Source organism: Notamacropus eugenii, chromosome 2 (genome assembly GCF_028372415.1).
Source record: "Notamacropus eugenii isolate mMacEug1 chromosome 2, mMacEug1.pri_v2, whole genome shotgun sequence".
Classification (NCBI taxonomy): domain Eukaryota; kingdom Metazoa; phylum Chordata; class Mammalia; order Diprotodontia; family Macropodidae; genus Notamacropus; species Notamacropus eugenii.
Genome location: NC_092873.1, coordinates 463333831 through 463347597, shown reverse-complemented (window position 1 = coordinate 463347597; position 13767 = coordinate 463333831). Strand labels below are relative to the sequence as shown.

The 13767-nt window shown below is 38.1% G+C and overlaps 1 long non-coding RNA gene across 1 annotated transcript in view; it reads right to left on the bottom strand.

The window, feature by feature from the left end:
- Window positions 1-1722: 1722 nt before the first annotated feature.
- The window catches only part of LOC140529658 (uncharacterized), a 147413-nt gene continuing 135368 nt past the window's right edge, over window positions 1723-13767 (bottom strand). The window contains exon 3 of the long non-coding RNA XR_011975632.1: window positions 1723-1956. This is a non-coding gene — a long non-coding RNA (uncharacterized lncRNA). The remainder of the gene's footprint in view (window positions 1957-13767) is intronic.

The following is a 13767-nucleotide window of genomic DNA, read 5'->3' as shown; positions in this document are numbered from 1 at the left end:
CCCCCATCATATAGCATGAAATTAGACTGTAGGACAAATTCAACCTTGGTTCCTAAGATATGTCCTATGTCTCATGTATATATGTTTAGAGCTGGAGATTTGTAGGTGTGGATGGGGGAGAAAAAGAGTAAGATTCTGTGGTCTCTGTGTTGTGACCCATATTCGAAAATAATAAAAGTTAGAAATTTAGGTAGCACTTTAATGTTTAAAAAGTGATATGTGCTATATATGTGTTATATACATTATTTGTACATATATATTATACATGACATAGATAAGTAGATTATATTCTTATTTGACCTGACAACAACCTTGTGAAATCGGTGCTGTTATTTATCCCATTTTAGAGATGAGGAAACTGAGTTTGAGAAAGATTGAGTCATTTGCCCAGAACTTCAAGGCTAGTAAGTATCTGAAGTTGAATTTAAACTCACATTTTCTTGATTCTAAGTTTAATTCCCTATCTCCTACAGTGCCAAGCTGTTCATTTTACTGGTTATATACTTACCTATCAGTGAATATCCAGATGTTGTTCTTTGTTTTCCAAAGAGGACCAGTGACGTTATGGAATGATGTCTTGACATGTGAGAGAATTGGGTTTAAGTGAGGCAGAACTGTACAAAGTTATCCACCTCACTCTCTCTTCCAGTCATCAAAGTCCAGTAGCAAGACAAAAGTCAGCATGACTGGCAATGACCTGGGATGCAGTGGATGATCTTGGCATCTTTGATGCTGACCAAGCTCTAAACACTCCACAGCTATTACATCCATTGAAACAAATTGTTCCCATCTACCCATTCTGCTGGAAGGAAGTCTTCACATGTTTGAGGTAGACATCCCCCTAGAATACCCAGATAAGCCCTACCCAAATGCAGACAATAGTTTAAGAACATTAAAAAAAATATCCAAATATCCAATGTACTTCGAAGAAAGGTTGATAGCAGTGTAGGTGATATTCCCACTGACTTAATCAGGATAAAAAAATTCTATTTACCCATATGAAGATATTTCTGATATAGGATTTGTTAATTTAACTTTGTTAACTTCAAAAGCAGCTAAAGTAATTTCCATTTGGATAGGGGTTGATATATTCTACTTTGGTCAAAAGGCTTTGAATGGTATTAAATGTCTTTCTGTAGTTAGGCAGGCTTTATCTGGATACTTGTTGCACGTGTAACTGCAAAATTACAGTTTCTGTGCGTCTGGCAGGTGGGAGAAAGGATATGCAATGTACTAGAAACTTATTAAGGCAGTGCCTATATCAGACTCAGAGTGAAACTGGCTGAATCTCACTACTAAAGGGAATATCCAAACAGCTGCTTAGGCATGAGCCTCTATCTTAAAGTCTGGTGCTGTAAAAACAGAAGTATATGGAGAGATTGCCTTATATATGTAGACAGTTTAATTATGAAAAAGAAGGCATTATCCCTCTTTTCTTAAATATTGGGATCTTTTGAAAATACAGGTCAACTAATAGAATATATAAGACCAAAAGTAATTCTCCAATAGATGAGTCCTCACCAATGTACAGGCTTCTTCTAGATTTGTGCTGAAGGTTAATACAGAGGAGAGTAGCTTTACACGCTGGACAAGAGTGTTGCCTTCCATATATTCTTGCCTCACCCCTCCAACGGTCTGCGTCTGAAGGTAGACTATTATGTCTAGATTCCCAGTCACATCACTGATGTTGATGAGAGAGAAAGTCACAGAAGACCTCTCATCTGAGTTTTCATGATGCTTTTTGAATTATTTATTGGACAATAATTATTTTTACTTGCCCCACCATCCTCATGCTTTTCCTCCCCATCATCAACCTCCCATTATAAATCCATGATCATCTTCCTGCCTTCAGGAGCTTCTGCATGGGAGTTCCTGGTCTATTCTGTCAGGCCTGGTTTGTTCCATGTTCCATAGCAGGTGCACACTCATGAAGGAGGCCTGAGACCATTTGGAAATCTGAAATGATAAGAGAGAAACAGGGTAAAGAAAACTAATGTGAACATTTGATAGCATATTGGTGATCAGAAGGGAATTAGGCATTCACTGCAGCTCTCTGTCTTTATGGGGCATCCACATTATGCCCATCATAAGACCACATGTGGAGTATATTTAAGACTGAGATGTCTATATATTTATTATGACATGTCTTTCTTGGGAGATACCAAACAATTGGAGAAAGCCAATAAAGCCCAGACAGAAAAACTCAGGGTCACATCCAAGGTCAGACCATGGTATCACATGGAAGGAAGTGGTTCAATTTATACAAAATACTTCATACTTCCTATGAAATAAAAGGGCAAAAACCCCTAAAAGAAAGAACCACCTGGGGACATAGTCATATATAGTCCCCATACATAGTCTATGCAGTCAGATCGTGAATGCTTGAAGGACCTCCCAGCTAAGAGAAGGGAAATAGATAGGCTTACCTTTGTATTAGAGGGGATCTGATTCAGAGATTCTGCTTCACATGGTGGGGCAGGTCGGAGTCTGAGACTCGAACCCACCCAGGGACACCAAAAACCATTGCAGTTGAAACCAAAAACTGTTGAGGTTTCATGATATGTTGTGGTGGAACCATCTCAAAGAATTCAGAGTCAGACCACCTCTAATCCAAGTATAGGCATTTATTGAGATTAATGCCTCTCGTGAAGTAGGCTAAGTTTCAAGAGGAACCAGGAACTTCAGAGAAAACAAGATGGATTTTTATGGGGTAAAGATGCTATTACATAACAGAAAATTTATATAGACTATAGGAATATGATTGATATTAAAAAGGCAGGAGGAGTTTGTTAAGGGATTAGGAAATTATTATCATAGAATCACAGAGTCTTTGAGTTGGAAAACACTTCAGAGATCATTTAGTCTTACCTCCAACCCAGTGCAGGAATCATTCCCAATAACAATATGTCTGACAACCTGTGCTTTTATAATCCCACTGATGAAGAAGTCATTACCTTACAAGCTAGAGGCAACTGAGTGGTACTATGGTGCATAGAGCACTAAGCCTGAACTAAGGAAGACCTGAGCTGAAGTAGAGCCTTAGACACTAATTATCTGTATGAACCTCACTTATCTTCTGGTTGCTTCAGTTTCCTCAGCTGTGAAGTGGGTATCATATTAGTACCTACCTCGAAAAGTTATTTTAGCACAGTTCTTGGCACATATTAGAAGTGATGCTTATTCCCTTTCTCCCCTGTAGGACTCTGGGGCTAATCTGCAGCTATTTCAGGAACTTTCATTTTGTAGATAATATGCATCATCGTTACATATGTGTTCCCATAATTATTAACTTGTATTACAGCATTTATCAATATATATTTGTATTTTGTACAGATAATATGTATGCAGAACTATGTTTATTTTTTTTGGTAGGGTAGAGAGGAACTCATTATAAATCAGCAAGAAGTGAAGGGGAAAAAAATAAGCTTGCAGAAAATATGTCACAAGATCCAATTAAGCCTGATTATCCATGGGATGAGACTGAAGAACAACATGCAGATGGTAAAAGAAAAAGATCTGTCAATATTTCTATAACAAATTATTTTCTTCAATAATTTATTGGAGTCATTATATTTGGACTCTAATATCTATCACAATCCCTATTGAGGAGATAGAAATATCAATACTAATAATAACTAGTATTTATATGGCACTTTAAGGATTATAAAGCACTTTACCAATATTATCTCAATCCTCACAACAACCCTGGAAGGTAGGTGCTATTATGGTCTCAATTTTATAGACAAGGAAACTGAGGCAGACAGAGATTAAGGGACTTGCCCAGGGTCACAAATCTGGAAAGTGGCTTGGCCATATGTGAATTCAGGCCTGTCAACATTTTCTCCCCTATGTCTCTTGGCTGCCACTTAAGAAAACCAAGATGGAAAAAGTGACTGGACAGATTCAGTTAACCCAGAAAAAGCTTATGCAGCCAGTGACACAGCTGTGAAATTTGGCAGATAGATCTCAAGATAACTTAAAGAAAAGAAGATACTGAACAACTGAAAATCATTTCAATCATTATTACCACCCCAAACATCAAGATCTACCAACCCATGTTTTTACCTTTTCATTTTTACACATTATTTATAATATTCTTCCTAAGTTTATGAAATTTCATCCTTGATAGAAATGTGAGAAAGATTTGTGAGAAATGTGAGACAAGATTTCTGAAATTATATTTTATAGCCAGTTTACCAAAGGGAGCAGAGAATTCAAGATTCCACTTTGCTTATTGTTTCTTGACTATGAAAAGACTTTGGATGTGATGGATCAAAACTCAATCTTAAAAGCTTTTTCTCTTCCAATGAGGTGTTTCATATATACATATATATGTATGTATAATATGTGTATACATATTATATATACATACATATAAACACACATATACATACATGTATGTATGTGTGCATGTGTATATATATGTATGTATATGTGTGTATGTGCATGTTTAATAGTCATTTAAATGGAAAGATCTTTCTCATTAATTAATAGGCCTATATAACCTCCTTAAATCACCTGGAAGTCTAAGTCACATGTGGTAGGAGGAGCTTGCTGAACAGGCAGAACAGGAAGAGTGGAGCAGAAGTGGGAGGGATGGAGTGAGCAGGGTCGGATCAGTGGGGATAAAACGCAGGCCAACTGACACAGCAAGGCTCAGTCTCATGACACTTGATAGTGAGAAGGTGCCGGCAAAGGAGAGGGAGGTGTGGGAATGGCTTTGCCCCTTGTGGTGATCATGTTTATTAACTTCTTGGTCACCATAACAGACTTAGCTTTCTGGTTCTGGGATTTCACTTTCTGGTGTCTAAATAAATGTTTTTCTTCTGCCTTCTATATAGAAAGTCTTTTATACTCTGAGATTGAGAACTACACTAGCATATTCATAGTCACCATCAGTGCTGTGAATATTGCCTTGATGATACAGTATGTATGTGTGTATATACGTATGTGTGTATATATACATATATTTATAATATATGATATATGTATTATATTATATATTATGATATAATATAAATATGTGTGTATATATAAAACAGAAAATTTATTCAATGATCCTCTATTACTATCAATTGAGATATAAAATCAGGCATGCTTTTTCTTCTACTATCACAGAAGACATCCTCTACAGAGACCAAATGGAAGGAGGATTCCCAGCAGATGATAAGGGCCATCAGATGTGCTCAATTTCAGACCACTCTGTGCTGATTGCATCAAGCCCTGGAGCATTTCTGAGCCTCCGAAATGAGATCCATAGTCATAATAAAGAAAAAATAATCAGAAAAACTAAGTAGAACACCTGTTGATTAGGATATGATAAGCAGTTAATGTCCAGCCTATAGAGCTGGTTCATCAGTATAGATACTGCAGAAAGAAAGTCTGGACCCTTGAACAGGTGGAAGAGAGCAGACTGGATAGCATAAAGGAAAGTACATACTTTCAATCACTCCAAGCTTTTTCCTGAAACAAAAGTTCATTCTTTTGATTATCAATATTCTTACAGTGATGGCATATGGCTACACAGAAACTAATATAATATTCAAAGAATAAGGGAGGTGATAATCCCACTTGTGAGCAGTAATAGGGTCTTCTGGACTCGCTGGCTTCATAACCCTGAGCAAATCACTAAACCTTTTGTTTCCCAAAGAATGCTTCAATATTCTGAGATACAGATGAGTTGATGACGTGTCTTTGTAGAAAAAATATCCATACGAGGGGTTGCCTATTCCAATGGGGGGTAAAATCCCACTCTGCTTACAGGATCATAGATCTAGAGTGGGAGAGGATCACAGAAACCATCTATTCTAACACCGTTATTTTTCAGTTGAGGGCTATGTCTTATAGTCCAGCAGAGCTTTCTGGTTCCTGGTTGGGTGTGCTGGATTCATACTGGATGAAAGTCCAGTTCACACGTATGATTAAAATCACATTGCTTAATTTCTCAATAGGTTTGGGAGGATGTGGGAGGAAGGGAGAAAATTTGGAACTCAAAAAGAGTTTGGAATTGATTTTTAAAATAACTAAATAATAGGATTTTGTTTATATTCTTATCATCTCCTTTTAGACATAAAATATCTATATATACAAGATTCAAAGACTTGCTACAAGATCAAAGCTTGATAAACTCTCTCCATTACTTTTATCTCCAGATAAGCAGGAGAAGTTGTTAAGACTTTTCTTTGAACACATCAAAGACAGGAAAGGTCTCATATGTTTTCAAGATGTGTATTGCTATCTTAGCTAACCCCCTTTTTTTAAAAAAAAAACGTAATTTTCAACATTCTTTTTTTTTTTAAGTTTTGAGTTCCAAATTCTCTTCCTCCCTTCTGTCCCTTGCCTCCCTATTGAGAATGCAAGCAAAGTGTTATTAGTTATACGTATGAAATCATGCAAAACATATATTTACATTAGCCATATTGGAGAAAGAAAAGCAAGAAAAATCAGAAAGTGAAAAATTATGCTTCAGTCTGCACTCAGATTTCATCAGTTTTCTCTCTCTCTCTCTGGAGGTGGGTAGCATTTTTCATCATGAATCCTTTGGAATTATCTTGGATTATTATATTGATCAGAGTAGCTAAGTCTTTCACAATTTGATTATCATTACAATGTTGCTATTACTGTGTACAATGTTCTGATTCTGCTCACTTCACGTTACATCAGTTTACATAAGCCTTCCCAGGTTTTCCTGAAACGATCCTCCTCCTCATTTTTTATAGCAGAATAGTATTCCATTCACCACCATGTACAACAACTTGTTCAAGCATAGAATCCCATTTTTATCAGTGCCTGAGTTCTATATTGACCTGTGTCTAAAATCATCAGATAGTTCTTTCATAACTATAGGGTAGAATGTCTGGAGAAACACCAATTTCATTCTTACCCCTCTGATTGTTTTATTTGTGGTCCACTACAGTAATCCATTACATAACTCCAATTTCTGCCATTTTTTCAGCAACAAAGTCCTTACTTGGGAACAACTCTTGAATTCCCAAGGGCCATGCTTCTATTTCTTGGCCTGTATCAATTTTCAAAGACAGTCAACATATAGCATCTTTCATGCCAGGACAGCCAAGGTTTAATCTGTCACCACAAAATTTGTATTCACTGACAGCACATTCACTGATAGAAGTCCCAAACTCTGGGCTACATTTTTGTGTGTCAATGACCTGGGTCACTGTAAGTCCCAGATAACTGTCTCCTCTTTTATGACTATTACCAGTCCTTCCAACACACAAGAATTATGGGATATCATATTTGTATCTACATTAGTCTTCTCAAGATGATAGTGCATAATTTACTCATAATTGAGTAGTGCAGTAACCAATCTCTGGCAAGCAATATTTAATCTACTGAAGACAGCAGTACAAGTGTCAGTGGTTTGCTGTCTCATGGAGTCAGAGAATTTGAATTGACTTCAGTCATCATCTGATGTAACACATACAATAAACCAATTCCCACTATAATATATGCAGCTCTCAGGCTGTTCTTGAAAACCTTCAAGAAGGGAGAACCTGCTACCACCAAGGCAGCCCATTCCAATTTGCAATAGCTCTAAATGTAAGGAAGATTTTCTTGACAGAAGTCTAAGTTGGCCTTTCTGCAACTATTGCTCCTGATTCTGTCCTCAAAGAATAAACAGGACAAATCTAATCCTTCCTCCATTTGATATCCCTTTAAACAATAGAAAGATGCATATAATGTGTGTCCCCCACCTTTAGTTTTCCCTTCCCAGCCTAAACATGCTCAGTTCCTTCATCAAATGCTCATCACATTGACTCAGGACCTTTCATAATCCTGTTTTGTCTTCTTCTGGATTTGTCTAATCAAACTTGAAAATGAATTGCACTCACATAGCCTTGGAATTCATTAGTTACAGCCTACTTCAAAGAGAAGAACTTGAATTTATTTAAGGGATAATGAATCTCACATCTAGTAGAAAATGTAATACATTTCTGATATAATTCATTCTCCTGGTATAAAACTACTCCAAGCCCTCTGGCTGGAAACAGCATGTAACTCAATAGGCTTGCTCAAATCCACATAATTCAATAAGTTGAGGCAGCTGATTAAGCCTTTGAATGTCTGCTCACCACTACTACACCAGTGATCTGTAAAGAATGCCAGAGGCCTCAGACCAGATTGTCCCCATTTACTCTTCTGCTTCCAATTCTTCTCAAACACTCCCTTTTCCTAAATGATAGTCTTTTGTGATGACATTTCTGATAGTAATAGCCACCAAATCACAACAAAGTCTCAAAAATTCTTTGGTGCTTTGATAAGCAAGACAATGTGCACTTCTCTCTTCTCAGAAAGGACTCACTCTTTGTTAAGATACCATGTGACTAATGTACCACCTGACCAAGATTGTAGACCTGGCATTTAACTGACATCCTCAGAACAGTATCTTCCAAAAGGTTGATCATTAGCTCTTCCTCATAATCTTCTGAAATCTTTCCAGATATGATGAGGCTCTCTAGACACACTCACACTTCTGGGCAATTTCTATCATATACTACCTTGTTTTCTTGAGCCACTGAAAAGTGGCAGATTATCTGAAATTCCTTTAGATATGAATTCAAATTCATAGAATCTTGCCACAAAGATGAAGGCAATTATAGTAGGAGTAATAGATCCTAAACTCTTCTCCCTCACCCCCCTCCCTATTTAAAAACTCAAAGCTCAGCATGTTGAAGTTGCTTCCTCAATGCCTAAAAGCCAAGGGGCTGAGATACATAGCTGGTGTTTCACAATAGATAGCTCAGGGAAGGAAGTTTTGCTCAGCTGAATCAACTCAAGACATCCTCTGTGCCTGACTTTGTTGAATATCTTCTTGCTCTAGCTAAGAAAAAACTCTTTGTTTTTCAAAAAACTGTTGAATGACCTCCAGGTGTATTATTTTATAAACTAAACTATTTTAGTTTATTTTATAAACTATACTAATGGGGGACTGACCTGAGACAGGCCCAGTTCAGAACAATAATTTTCTCCTTATTTTGCTCTGCCATTGGAATCTCATAGTTCCCTTACACAGATCTAATGCATTTAATTTAATAACATAACAAAGTAAGTGACAAGGCAGACCTCACCTCCCTTTACACAAAGGTTATTACATAATAAATTAAGAGAGGGCACAAATAATGAAGGATATGTAGCCAGAGAACATATATAGAGGGTCCATGTGTAGGGGACATATATACATACATGGCCAGGAAACATGCATCTCTGAGTTAAAATGAATGGAGGGACACATGTCTAAGAAATACATGTGACTAAAGGGAATAAACCTGGGCAAGAAAATTCCTAATCCCAAAGCACTATTAGTGGTGGAACAAACCCTTTCCTACCTCTAGCGTTGCCTCCCATTCACCTCTAGTGTGTTTCTACACAGTTGGAGTCCTTACTTCCCTACAAGGTACCTCATAATGTTATCGGTCTGAAAACTGTCATCACTGATGAACTGCTGCTTTCTCTTAGTACCTTCAGTGACCTACTCTTTGCTCTCCAGTGCTGTTGCTTAGTTTTCAGTTGAGTGGCCTCTTCTCCCATACCGGAAGGATTTATTAGTCCTTTTATTCATAGTCCAATTAAACAAACTGATGATTTCAGACTCCAGGCACAGAGCTAGAGAAATCTTTTGATATTTAAGTTTATACATCTTCTTTAAATTTAACTCTTATTTGAATTATGGTTAGAAAATTTCCTATAACTTCTGCCATACTCCTGGGTACTAACCTGATTTCCATAAATCAGCACATGCATTGCACTTAGCAAAATGACAAAGGAAGTGGGTCCAGCAGTGGTGAAGGGATTCTTTTCACTTCTTATTATACCCCCTCATTATCCATGCAGATTACCTTGGGAGTAAAACCAAAAGGGGCTATACAACACCAGAAATCCAGAGAAATTAAGCAGCTCCTAGAAAGATCTGATATCTCAACTTTATTACAATTACAGCAATTTCTCTAAAGATCTTGAGTTTCACATTCATTTTCCTCAATGGAACATCCATACCCAGAGATCCTTTGCAGCGGAAGACTATCAACCATTCCCACCTATCTCTCCAATATCAAATTCACACATTGGGAAAAATAAACTGTCACCATGTGACAGCTTCACTTAGATTCCAGTTGGGATGACCTTTGCTTCTTTCCTGATCACCAAGAAACTGGCGTTTCTGAGTGGTCATTGGTCAATGGTCATCACTCTATTTCACACCCAGGACTACTCTAGGAACTCATGCTGCAAGTTCATTGTCCATGTTGTCTCCCAGCTGTATTTTTCATGCATCCTTCTCTGGCTTGTCTTCTATTCAACTTTTAACATGTTCTGCTGTACCACAGTATTAAGTAACTTTTTAGCAATTCTGTTCATGCTACTCCCTTGAGGTTATACAGATCACACAATTTTCATCTCTTTTTGTTAGTTTCAAGATGGGCACAATGCAGAATAATGTTAAAACAAACAAACAAGAAATACCTGGAGAAAACTCAGAGATACTGTGGCATGGTATGAATAGTAATGGACTTCAATTTCAGATAATAGGGAATTTGAATCCTGAACCACATGAATCATTTGTGACTTTGGATAAGTCACTTTAACCTCTCTTGAACCAAGTTCCCTTATCTGCAAAATGTAAGTGCTAGACTAGATGACCTGAGATCTCTTTTAGATTTAAATGGATACTCTTATGCCACCAAGCTATTTCAAATAGAGATTGCAGTAGAATAGGTTGCAGATAAGTACTCATTTCTCTTCACTAAGAGCACCTGAATAACCACCTGCTGGGGAGTGTTACAGAGGGGAATTCTGTACAGTGATGGATGGGTTGGACTGAAAGAACTCCCAGGTTCTTTTGTGTTGAGATGATGATTCTGCTACTGGCTGCAAAGGACTTGCCTTGGCTTGTTTATCTGCCACAGAACCTTGCACAGTGCTACACATAGGAAGTAGTCAATAAACATTTGTTAATTGATCAATGACTTCTCAGAGGAATAAAGATGCAGCACACTGTGTGTGGCCGTAGTTTCTAGAGACTGACAGCTAGCTATAAAGAGTTGTATTTGAGGGAAGGGGTTTGGGGGAGGAGAGGATGAGATGACCCAGTGGTAGTTATCATGACTCTCCTGTGCCTCCCTTCTCTAGGAGAGAGCTCTATTTATATGAGCAGCCAGAAAGTTTTCCCAGAACTGTACATCAGGTGGCAGCATCAGCCTTTGGATTAGCCAAATCTGATTCAAAGGCAAGCATGAAAAAACAAATCATCTTTGAGGAAGGCAGTCTAAATCATACCCTAAGCATGAACTGAACTCTTTCTAAAGGCAGATTGGTGGCTGCCTAGAATCTGAGCCATGGGGCACCGAAAGGCCAGGATACCATAGAAATTAATAAATATTGACTGATTGTATTTCCCCCTAAAATAGTCCTCTCCTACTATTCTGTAGCCTGCAAGTCACCCTTCCCATCACCAAAGCCTCTAATGGGTTAGATAACAGAGTTGGGCTCTAAACCCCAGGCTGCCTTAGTCAATCAGTAAATTAACACAGGATTAGTGTAGCAGATTAAGATGCTTTCCAAAAGGGCTGCTGTGGGACAAGCGGATTCCAATGAAAGGAAATGGTTGCAATAGAGAACCATGACTGTGGAGAGGAGAGTAGTCTAAGGGCAATGGACCTATAATGGCAGGTCTCCAGTGAAAGGCGGTGAGGGGAAAGGGGGCAAGAATCAGAGATCGAGGTTGAAGATGGAAGCACAATCACTCCTTGCTGTTCCCCAGCTTATTAAGAATTCTATAATAGAAGTAAAGGAGAACAAATCATATTTCTTGGTTCCTGTGCTGGGATGGGGGATGCTCAAATCTAATGGCTCTGTAGACATCTCCTTTCCTGTTTTGCAACTCCCAGATCCCACCAGCTCCTCAGGCACTATCTTTTAAAAAAACATGATGGAGTGAATACCCAAATCCCAACTTGAGTATTAGTTTGCCTCTGGGGTCCCAAAGATCCTAACTTTAAGTATCAAAAATAGAATTAATCAACTAGCTGAACCTTTTTGCAAATACTTTGTCTACCTATTCACCTGCCCTGGAGATGAGAGTTCCAATCTAGGCAAGGCTGAGTAGTAGCTCTTCAGAAATCGTGAGAAGAAACACTCCTGAATTTTCTTCCCTGTCCCAGGTGTGCCTTGGCCCTTCACCAGCTCTACAAGCACATACCAACATCAATATATACCTCAGGTACACCAGCCCTTCTGTCATGTACTGATTCTGTGATCTTGACCAAATTATGTCACGTCTGTGGGCCTCATTTTCCCTACTTGTAAAAAAAAATTAAAGCAGGGATAGGATTTTTGACCAGATGCTGACTAAGGTCCCTTTCAACTCTTAATAGTCTGTGAGTTTATGAAACTTTATCTGGTTTGTAATATTTTCCTCAAAAGGTTAAGAATGTAGATCAGATTTGATTCACTTAAAATATACAATACATTATGCTAGATCCTGGATATATAAAGACAAAAATGAAGCAAGCTCTTCTCTCTGTGGGAATAGGGAAGTTTGGAAGAATGAATTTGCATGGGAACAGTCTGAGTTCTATTTTGGATATGTTAAGTTGAAGATGTCTAAGGGACATCCAGGTGGAGATATCCAGCAGGAATTTAGCCAAGCAGGAATGAAATTCAAGATAAAAATGAGAACTTTATATATAAATTAAGAGATCTACAAATAAATGAATACAGACATTCAGAAGTAAAGATTAGGTTTTAATTAGAAAGATTACAAAGCTAGGACTGTCTTAATGGGTGATGTCTTTTGATTCGTGAGTAAATTGGATTTAAGTGAGGCAGAGTTACATGAAGTCATCAGTCTCACTCTCTCCTCCAGAGTCATCATGATCCAGTGGCAAGACAGAGTCAAGATGACTAGCAATGGCTCAGGATGCAGTGGATGACCTTGGCATCATTGGTGTCTACCCAAGCAGCTGCCTTCATAGCTATTGGAACAAATTGTTCTCATCCGCCCATTCCACCAGGGGAAGTCTTCACATACTTGGGGTAAACAAGCCCTAATTCACCAATGGGTTTGGGACTCTGGTTAATTTAACAAGTACCAATAGAGTTGTATAGAAATAAATGCTATCAGTTCATAGGAGGGCAAGATGACTGGGTTAGAAATGATCAGGTGGGCACCATAAAGGAGATGGGAATTGAATTAGAACTGGAAGAATTTGGATTGATGAAGACACTGAAGTATCTGTCTTGATTCCCTTCCTACCATTTCATGTCTTCCCAGTCTTCCTCATGGGATTATAATCTTTCTTCCAACTTGTAATTATGAGTGCCCTGCACTAAACATACTGTTTTTAGCCCTCTTGTCTTTCTGCCTTAGTGATTTCATTTGCTCCTTTTGCTCTAATGAAGACTACTAGGTAGAGGATTCTTAAATCTGTAATCCAGCACCAGTATCTTCTCTGAGTTTCATTGCCCCATCTCCAACTGCCTTTCATATATCTGCCCTAATACCTTAAACTCAGCATATCCAAAGCTAAACTCTTATCCTTTAAATTTCTTCTTCCTACTTACCTTTCTCCTGATGGCACCACTAATTCACTACTCAAAACTCTCTCATACAACCTTCATAGCCCATCAGATCCTACATTGCAATCTGTTGTTCAGATATCTGCTGCAACTGGGGGAATCAAACAAAGAAGAAATCCCTTAGGTTGCAATTGTCTCTATCTCTAGTCCTCTCCACCATGTTGAGAACCTCTA